The following is a 7964-nucleotide window of genomic DNA, read 5'->3' as shown; positions in this document are numbered from 1 at the left end:
ATCCCAGATCTTCTCTGTGAAAGCCATGCTCAGTACTGATCTGCACTATTCCATCCCATACCTTTCAAAAATCCTAGGCAAGAAGAATTGGGAAAACATCATTTTCTATGTTACTTGTTTTAAGTCATCTCAGAATGATGGGGAAGCAGAACCTTATCTTACTGCTATTAGATTAAGGAATATCATCCTGGACAGATATGTGGGCAGGAGGATTCCTTGGAGATGTCTTAAAGTCATCCTTGTCTCTTTCCTCTAGAGAAATTCTTATAGAGAGGGAAGCCTGTGGACGTCATTCCTATTTGAAACTCTTCCATGTGCCATCCTTCTTTACAATCTGTTCCTTTGCACAAAGCCCTGGACATTCTGATGTTTCTCCTTATAAACAAAGTCAAAGACAAGACAATCTAATCCTATGCTATAATTCTTATCCATAAATACAGTACCTCATTCTTACAAATTACTTCTTCTCAGACTTGTAGAAGGATCCAGGATCAATCTAGATTCACATGGAACACCAAACAGTAGGAATTCTTCCCACCTAAGTGGTTGGATGACAGCTTTTGCTGTTCAGGCAGCTCCTTTGGCAAAAAGATTTCAATGCACACAAAATTCATGAGGAAAGCATCCCTGCATCTGAGATTCCACCATGAAGGATAGAAAGTTGATCACACGCACCATAGTAGCTCTTGTCCCTCCTATTGGGAAAGCATTTCTACAGTATGCCTCTATGAAGCCACTAGGAAGCAGAGGGTTTTTGAATGGGTCCAAGTAAGTGAATTCACTGCAGTCAACTTGAATATCTAGAGAGAAAGCCTATTTTCAGTTTTTGGTTGTTTTTTTTTTTTTTTTAAATATAGCATTAGTGACACTATCATACTGGTTTTCCCTGGTTTAAGACACAAGTTGCTTATCTTGGGACAATGATTGACATCTCCAATTACCACCCAATTCTACAGTTGTACAGCCTTGACAGACTTATAACCCTAATTGCCTGTTTTAAAGTTTCTTTAGATAAGAGAAATTTGAAAATAGTTAAAACCTTGATTTTCAAGTTCCATGTCCCGAGTTACCTAAAGCTGCAAGGTTACTCTGCTTGAATTGACAAGTGCTCAAGACGAACATTTTGTTTCAAGTTGTCTCTTATTAAAGAGTGAAGGATTGTGGGTAAATACTTAAAAAATAAAAATATTTACTTCTGTATTGCACACATATCAGAAATGTCTTCATAAGGGTTTTGTTTCTTTTCATAATCTCAATATCATTGTTATTTCTAAAGGGAATATTTGGACGGAGAGATTTCTCCAACCTCAAACCTCCAAGGCCTCCATAATAGCAGGCTCATTTTGGAAGAACTACTTTGAACTTTGATTTTAATACACTAAAATCTTAAATACTATGTTAATTAATGTTATACTCCACATAATAAACTTGTGTGAATAAGTGATGGAATATATTTTGCTTTAGATATACCACTTATATAAAGGAAACCATCTAATGGATATGCATGGGTTCTAGAAAATATTATTTATTGAATCATTATTAATTTAAATAGAGTTTCAAACTGGTATTGCATTCAAATATCTCTTTCCATCTCTACCTTCCTAATTGGCAAGATATAACTACAAAATTGCTTCAAGTGTCTTTTGGTATTCCAAATCTACCAATACACTCTGTCACAGATAATACCTGCTTTCCATGGGAAGCATCTAATTTTTATCAGCTCTAAAAGGTTCTATCTTAAAGCATCATTGTTAAATTATTTTCTCAGCTAACAATAAACCAATTTCTCTGTTTGATTTCAACCTATAAAGCCTCAAGAGACTCCACAATCTATATCTATACCACAGTAGTAAAGTAGTTCAGAGACAGTTTGACTATAACATGGGCTTCTGACACACTTAGGAATCTCTCCTTACAGCTCTACAGGATTGCCTCCTTTCCTCACATCTTCTTTCTCTACAAATCTTCAACTCTGGTGGGCTGACCACAGAAGCAACACCAGATTAGGAATCTAAGAAGAACAACATCAAATGTGGTACCAACAATTAATAACATGGGACCAAAGTATCAAGAATAAGAGAATAAAAGGTAGGATTTTGCCTAGAGCATTTAACTAGGAAGCTATTCCCCTGAAATAACCAAACATTTGTTCTTCTATACACCATCTGCAAAGAAGATACTCTGTCCCCAGAACTATAACTGACATGTTACAGTCATGTTTATTGAACAGATATTTGATCAAGGAATTTTGCTGTACTAAGTACAAAATGAGGTCATGAAATCCATTCAAAGGAAGACTCATTTTTAAGTTTCTGACTTTATTTTAGACTCATAAAAGTTTAAAAGAAATAAGTTATATATCAAACTGCTTAAGTAGCATTTAAAACAAAACTTTATAGGCAAAGTACAGAATATAAATCACTTAAATATCATAACACAAGATCACCAAAATGAGTTATCCTTCTTTGGCTGAACTAGTTTAATGTCCATTGCACATTGAGGTATATGAGGACCAAAGGGGTATATGACTATCAAGGACTATGTAACCATGTTGATATTGAAAGAGATTATCACCATACACAAACACAACTTATTCAAAGTACAGCCATTATTTAAAGGATTTATGCTAGTGACTGATGACGTTTGAGAAGAGGGGAAAAAATTAATTTGTACCCACAGTAATTTTTCTGTAGTAAAAACTTGGTGAAAGTGTTGTTTACACACAGCAGGGGGACACTGCGAAGGAATTGTAGATGGAACAAATATAGAAAGAAGACTGTAAATGTATAACGCACCCCTTTTGTGAAAAGCATTTTCCATGCCATTAGGAATCTTTAGAAGCTTGGAAGAGCAGGCTGATTGCACGCATCTACGCTTTTCCCATTTTCTCCCTCGTTTGTTGGTCTCCCTCTATTGTTTCTGAATAATTTCTTGCAACTGGATGATGTTTAGTTCCAGTCAGCTTTCAATATTGTTATTCTTGAATTTGTTTTTACATTGGTGACAAACCTTGTTATACAAGCAGGAGTGGTAGAACAGCAGGGTCACTGGCTCTCAGTTCAGAACCTGGATTTGTTAATCCAGATTGCATTTAAGTGATCTCACCTGCAACATCTCCGCCTTGGTACATGGTTGTGCATGAATTCTCTTGGGTTCCACTTTTCTACTCTCAAGAATCATGGTTGTGAATTTGACTATGTAGCACTTTTAATTTACCTTTTGATCTTATCCTAAGGAGCAAGACTTGCTCCTTGACCACAAATGCAAGTTTTCAGGATGAGCTTGCCTGTTCCCTATGCAGATTTTTCTTTCTTGATGTGCCTATAAAGAGGTCAACAAGACCTGCATAATTCCTGAGGCTGGAGGTGGAAAGGTTTTATCAATCTCTAATCAGATCTTCTCTTGTTGGCAGTAAGCTATGCTGAGTTATTGGCTGCTGATCAGGGTAGCAGAAGTGTCCAGAGTGTGTATGTGTGTGTGTGGGTGGGTGTTTCTCTCCTTTCTTTTTCCTATTTTTCTATTATCCAAACAAAATTTGTGACACCTAACTTCCAAGTTGCCAGAGTCTCCCCTCCAAACAGCTTATCATTCTGCTCTGTCTTCACCACTGCCACATTCTCCAAAAGTAGGCTTGCCCTTGATAGATCCTTGTCTCTACATCCAGGTAGTTTCTCAAATCTCTAAACTTACCTTGGCTGTAAAGCAGATACTGCAACACACTTTTCCATTGCCCTTGAAAAACTGGCCACAGGTCAAGAAAGGAATTCCTTGGTTCAATATAATTTGATATGGTTTGGCTTTGGTGTTTGAGTCAGGGATCTTACACAGCAACCCTAAGACTTGTAACATTTCCATGTCTTGTCTGCAACATGTCCTTGCCTTACCTCAACTGTGTGGAAATTAAAGGGTTTGCCACATTAAGCTATTAAGCACACATTAAGCTATTAGTTTTTTTTTTTATTGTGCAACTGAAAATTCAACACGTATACAGAGCCTGAGTGTTCTCTGAAGGGTCTAAAACATTGTACAGATTAATTTTACTCCAAGAAAAGGAAAAAATCATATAAATCAAACTTGTTATATAGGTCAAAGAATTAATAATATAAAATATATAAATAATATAATTCTGAGAAAAATAGCAAAACAAAACATTTACACATGAATTATTGCTAATCACTTCCAGACCAGAATTTCTGAGAAAGCCTCTCATAAACACACACATGTTGCACAGCAAGCTTCCTTACATACAATGTCCAGGAGCATGCTTATTGCATAGCATCCAGTACCTTGTGTTAGGGAAAGCTCTATACATTGTTTTTACATGCAGACGACAATATCGATGAATGCAGGTTACGGGTCACCACTTTTACTCAATGTTCAGCAGATAAAGAGTGAATAAAGAGAATGTAATAAGTTTGTAAAATATCCATTGAGGTTGATATCAACAGGAGTCATGTTTTCAAATAATCTATGGAAATTTTTCTGAGTTCATTTTCCCAAGGCAATGGAAACTGTTTTTCTCAACCATCACATGACAGAATGAAAGACTCTAATGTAAGGAGAAGTGTGGCCACTTTGGTGATGTGAATAACCTCACTAGCTGGTTTGCCTTTTTTTAAATTTTCTCTAATACATAAGATACAAGATGTGGATATCTTGAAACAAGGTCTTTTGATGTTGAGAATTTTTGGAAGTATATTTAGTTTTTCAATAATATTAAAATCTGATATTAAATACCCTTGTCCCTTGATCATGACCTTATGACCTTCTACATAAAGTTCTTTCAGTTCATTAACCAATAAGGACTCGCCATTCAAAAAGAAAGCATCAGGAATCAGAAAATATTTAGGGAGTATTGTAGCATTTATGATTGTCATCACATAGTTTCTGTCTCTGAATTTGCATTAGATGGAACAGTATAAAACTTTCTCCATCATGAGATGAATGCTTTCACATTTTGAAGTTCCTCTATCTCATTTACCAACACTAGAAGAAAAAAAGACAAAGAAAATAATATGACTTTGTCAAGAGTCTCTTTTGAGGGCAGTTAGACTTTGTTATAAATGATACTGAAAGCTCTATTTTGTAACAGGTGCAGAGTCAAAACCAAGCATAAAGGCCAGGGTGAAAACCAGAGCCCTACCTTCCCTGCCTGTCTCATCTGTCACTCTCAGGCACCTTTACTGAAACCCTATGATATTTCGTTCATGACTATGATCAATGCATGCAATGGCATCTGTTGCATGATTATATTATGTTCCAATCTTATGGCTGAGTCTCAAAGAAAATGCTGATTCCTATTCATCTCAGAAGTAGGGAGCAAGGTTTTGGGAAGCATATTGTTGAGGTTTAATGTACGTTATATCTGGAGTCTCATACCTAAGGTTATTTTCTGATTCCTTTCTAATCCACATGCATCCTGATAACCTAAACTGTCACTAGGTGATCTCTTTTATCTTATACTAAATGAGTCAATGTTCTCCTGGCCGAGTCTTAAAGCAATCACCTACCTTGAGTGCTTTGTGATAATTTTCTTTAATTTTGACATTTTTAGCTCACTTCCTTTCGTATAATAACTTTTTTAAAATTCAACTCTAAAACTAACATCTTTTAATATTTTTCTCCTTTTTCCCAAATATAGCATGTGTTCTTCAAATTTTAACCATAGCTTTTGCTTGTGTATAGTCTTTATTGTTTGAGAAACTCACATACATGTTTATACATGTATATGCATGTGCACATGCACAAACATAAACCCATGGAATTCCATATTTTTAGGCAATAATATAATTACATAATTTCTTTCTTTCCTTCTTTTAAATGCTCCCATACAATCTTCATCTTCTCTGCTCTCTTTCAAACTTGTGCCCTCTTGCTTTGTGTGTGTGTGTGTGTGTGTGTGTGTGTGTGTGTGTGTGTGTGTTGTGGATGCCCTGGTGCTGTTTGTATTTTGATGCTAATTCCTCAAGAGAGGCTGCCCCTGTGAGGAGTAAATTCCATATTCAGGTGATTTCCGGTGAAACTTTTCCCCATTTTAAATAAAGACCAGAGCCTGTGATTGGGCAATAGAAGGGAAGTTGGGGCTGGAAGTTTTAGAGAGGATGAAAGAGGAAGGAGGAAGGGGAGGTGAGGAAACAGACGAGAAAGAGGAGAACAGAGGAAGAACAGGTGAAAGAAAGATGGAGCAGAAACATGTGGCCTGGAGGAACTGCAAGTAGCAATGGATTTCATAGCTGGAGAATAGAGTAGTGTAGTGCAATATCTGCCCAATCTAGGCACGAAGCTTCTAAGTATTATAGCTGAGTTGAGTGTTACTTGCATGGGCTTTTTGAAGTTGGAGATTTGCCACTACAGACACACACACACACACACACACACACACACACACACACACACACCCATAAACACACACACACATACACACACACACCCATAAATACACACACACACACACACATACACACACACACACACATACACACACACAGAACACACATACACACACACATACACACATAGACACACACATACACACACACATACACACACACAGACACACACACACACACACACAGACACACACACATACACACACACAGAGACACACACCCATAAACACACACACACACACACACACCCATAAATACACACACATAGACACACACATATGCATATATAAAATTAAACAAAACCTGATCAATCTGTAAACTCAAACATCTATAAATGGTTTTAGGTCTAGTCATTTGATACTGGATAAGTCAATTGGCATGCTCTTTTCAGCAGAAGACTCTGTATCCTGCTCTCAGCACTTCTTAGTTTCTTTTTCTCTTTTAATTATGGTTATTTGTAATATGAGTTATTTGTTCATGTTTGGAGGTTAACATAGTGACTCCACACTGCTAAGGTTTAGAAGAAATGGAGAGTTTATTAAATTTTATCATTTGTAGGTCAAGATTTAATAGACAAATAATATCCTGATAATAGAATTGCATCTGTGAAAAGTAAGGGATTATTTAGTGGCTAATTATAGTACCCATCTGATGAGCATGTTGTATTGTGGGGTTCGTTGATATTCCATGATTTGAGTGAATTTTTCTCTGTGTGCATATGGAATAATACATCATAAGATCCTTCAGTCAGAGATCACAAAGAAAAGGCAGCTAAATTAGTGATCTGTGGTTTTATGGCATCTACTAGGTAATTATTATGTAACTACAATTGAAGACTTGAACTATCAATGCATCAGTAAAATAATATATCCGAGTTGTTTATCATTATAGAAGCAAATCATCTTTAGCCACAGAACCGTGCATTCAATTCTTTGAGAAGTAAAATGAAAGAATTAATATTTTTACTATTTGTAGATGTCTGAGTGCAGCGCTTGGTCAGAGAGTAAGCACTTCATAGCTTGAGAAAATAACTAAAGCCATTGAAGTGAATTTCAAATTGCTATTGTATATCCATGGACATTTATGACTTAATAGCCACTTATCCTTCCCCATTCTTGTTACTAGATATGGTAAGTGTTGTGATTACCTCAGGAGGATGAGCCAGGGGTTGTGATATAGTGGGTATAAAAATTACCATGCAAGCAAGATATAGGATGTATGCAAAAGACTTTTAATAAAGTATACATTGTATTATGAAACCTGTGGCTTGATTTTAACACTAAGAAAAATTAAATATGACTACAAAGAATTTAAATTTAATAAGTAGCTCTAACACCGACAAGGTGAAAGTGAACATTGGATATAGCATAATGTGGCATAAAGTCAGTCATATGAAACTTAACCATACAATAAAATCTGAAGTATGGTACTGATTTTAGTCATGGATAAATGAAACTTCTGAATTGAAAGTACCAAGAAAGTATTGCTTGGACCAAGACTGTGTGTGTATGTGTGTGTGTGTGTGTGTGTGTGTGTGTGTGTGTGTGTAAAAACAATTTTTATTTACCAGTGTTT

Source organism: Rattus rattus, chromosome 15, assembly GCF_011064425.1.
Source record: "Rattus rattus isolate New Zealand chromosome 15, Rrattus_CSIRO_v1, whole genome shotgun sequence".
NCBI classification, from domain to species: domain Eukaryota; kingdom Metazoa; phylum Chordata; class Mammalia; order Rodentia; family Muridae; genus Rattus; species Rattus rattus.
This window is presented reverse-complemented; position numbering follows the sequence as displayed.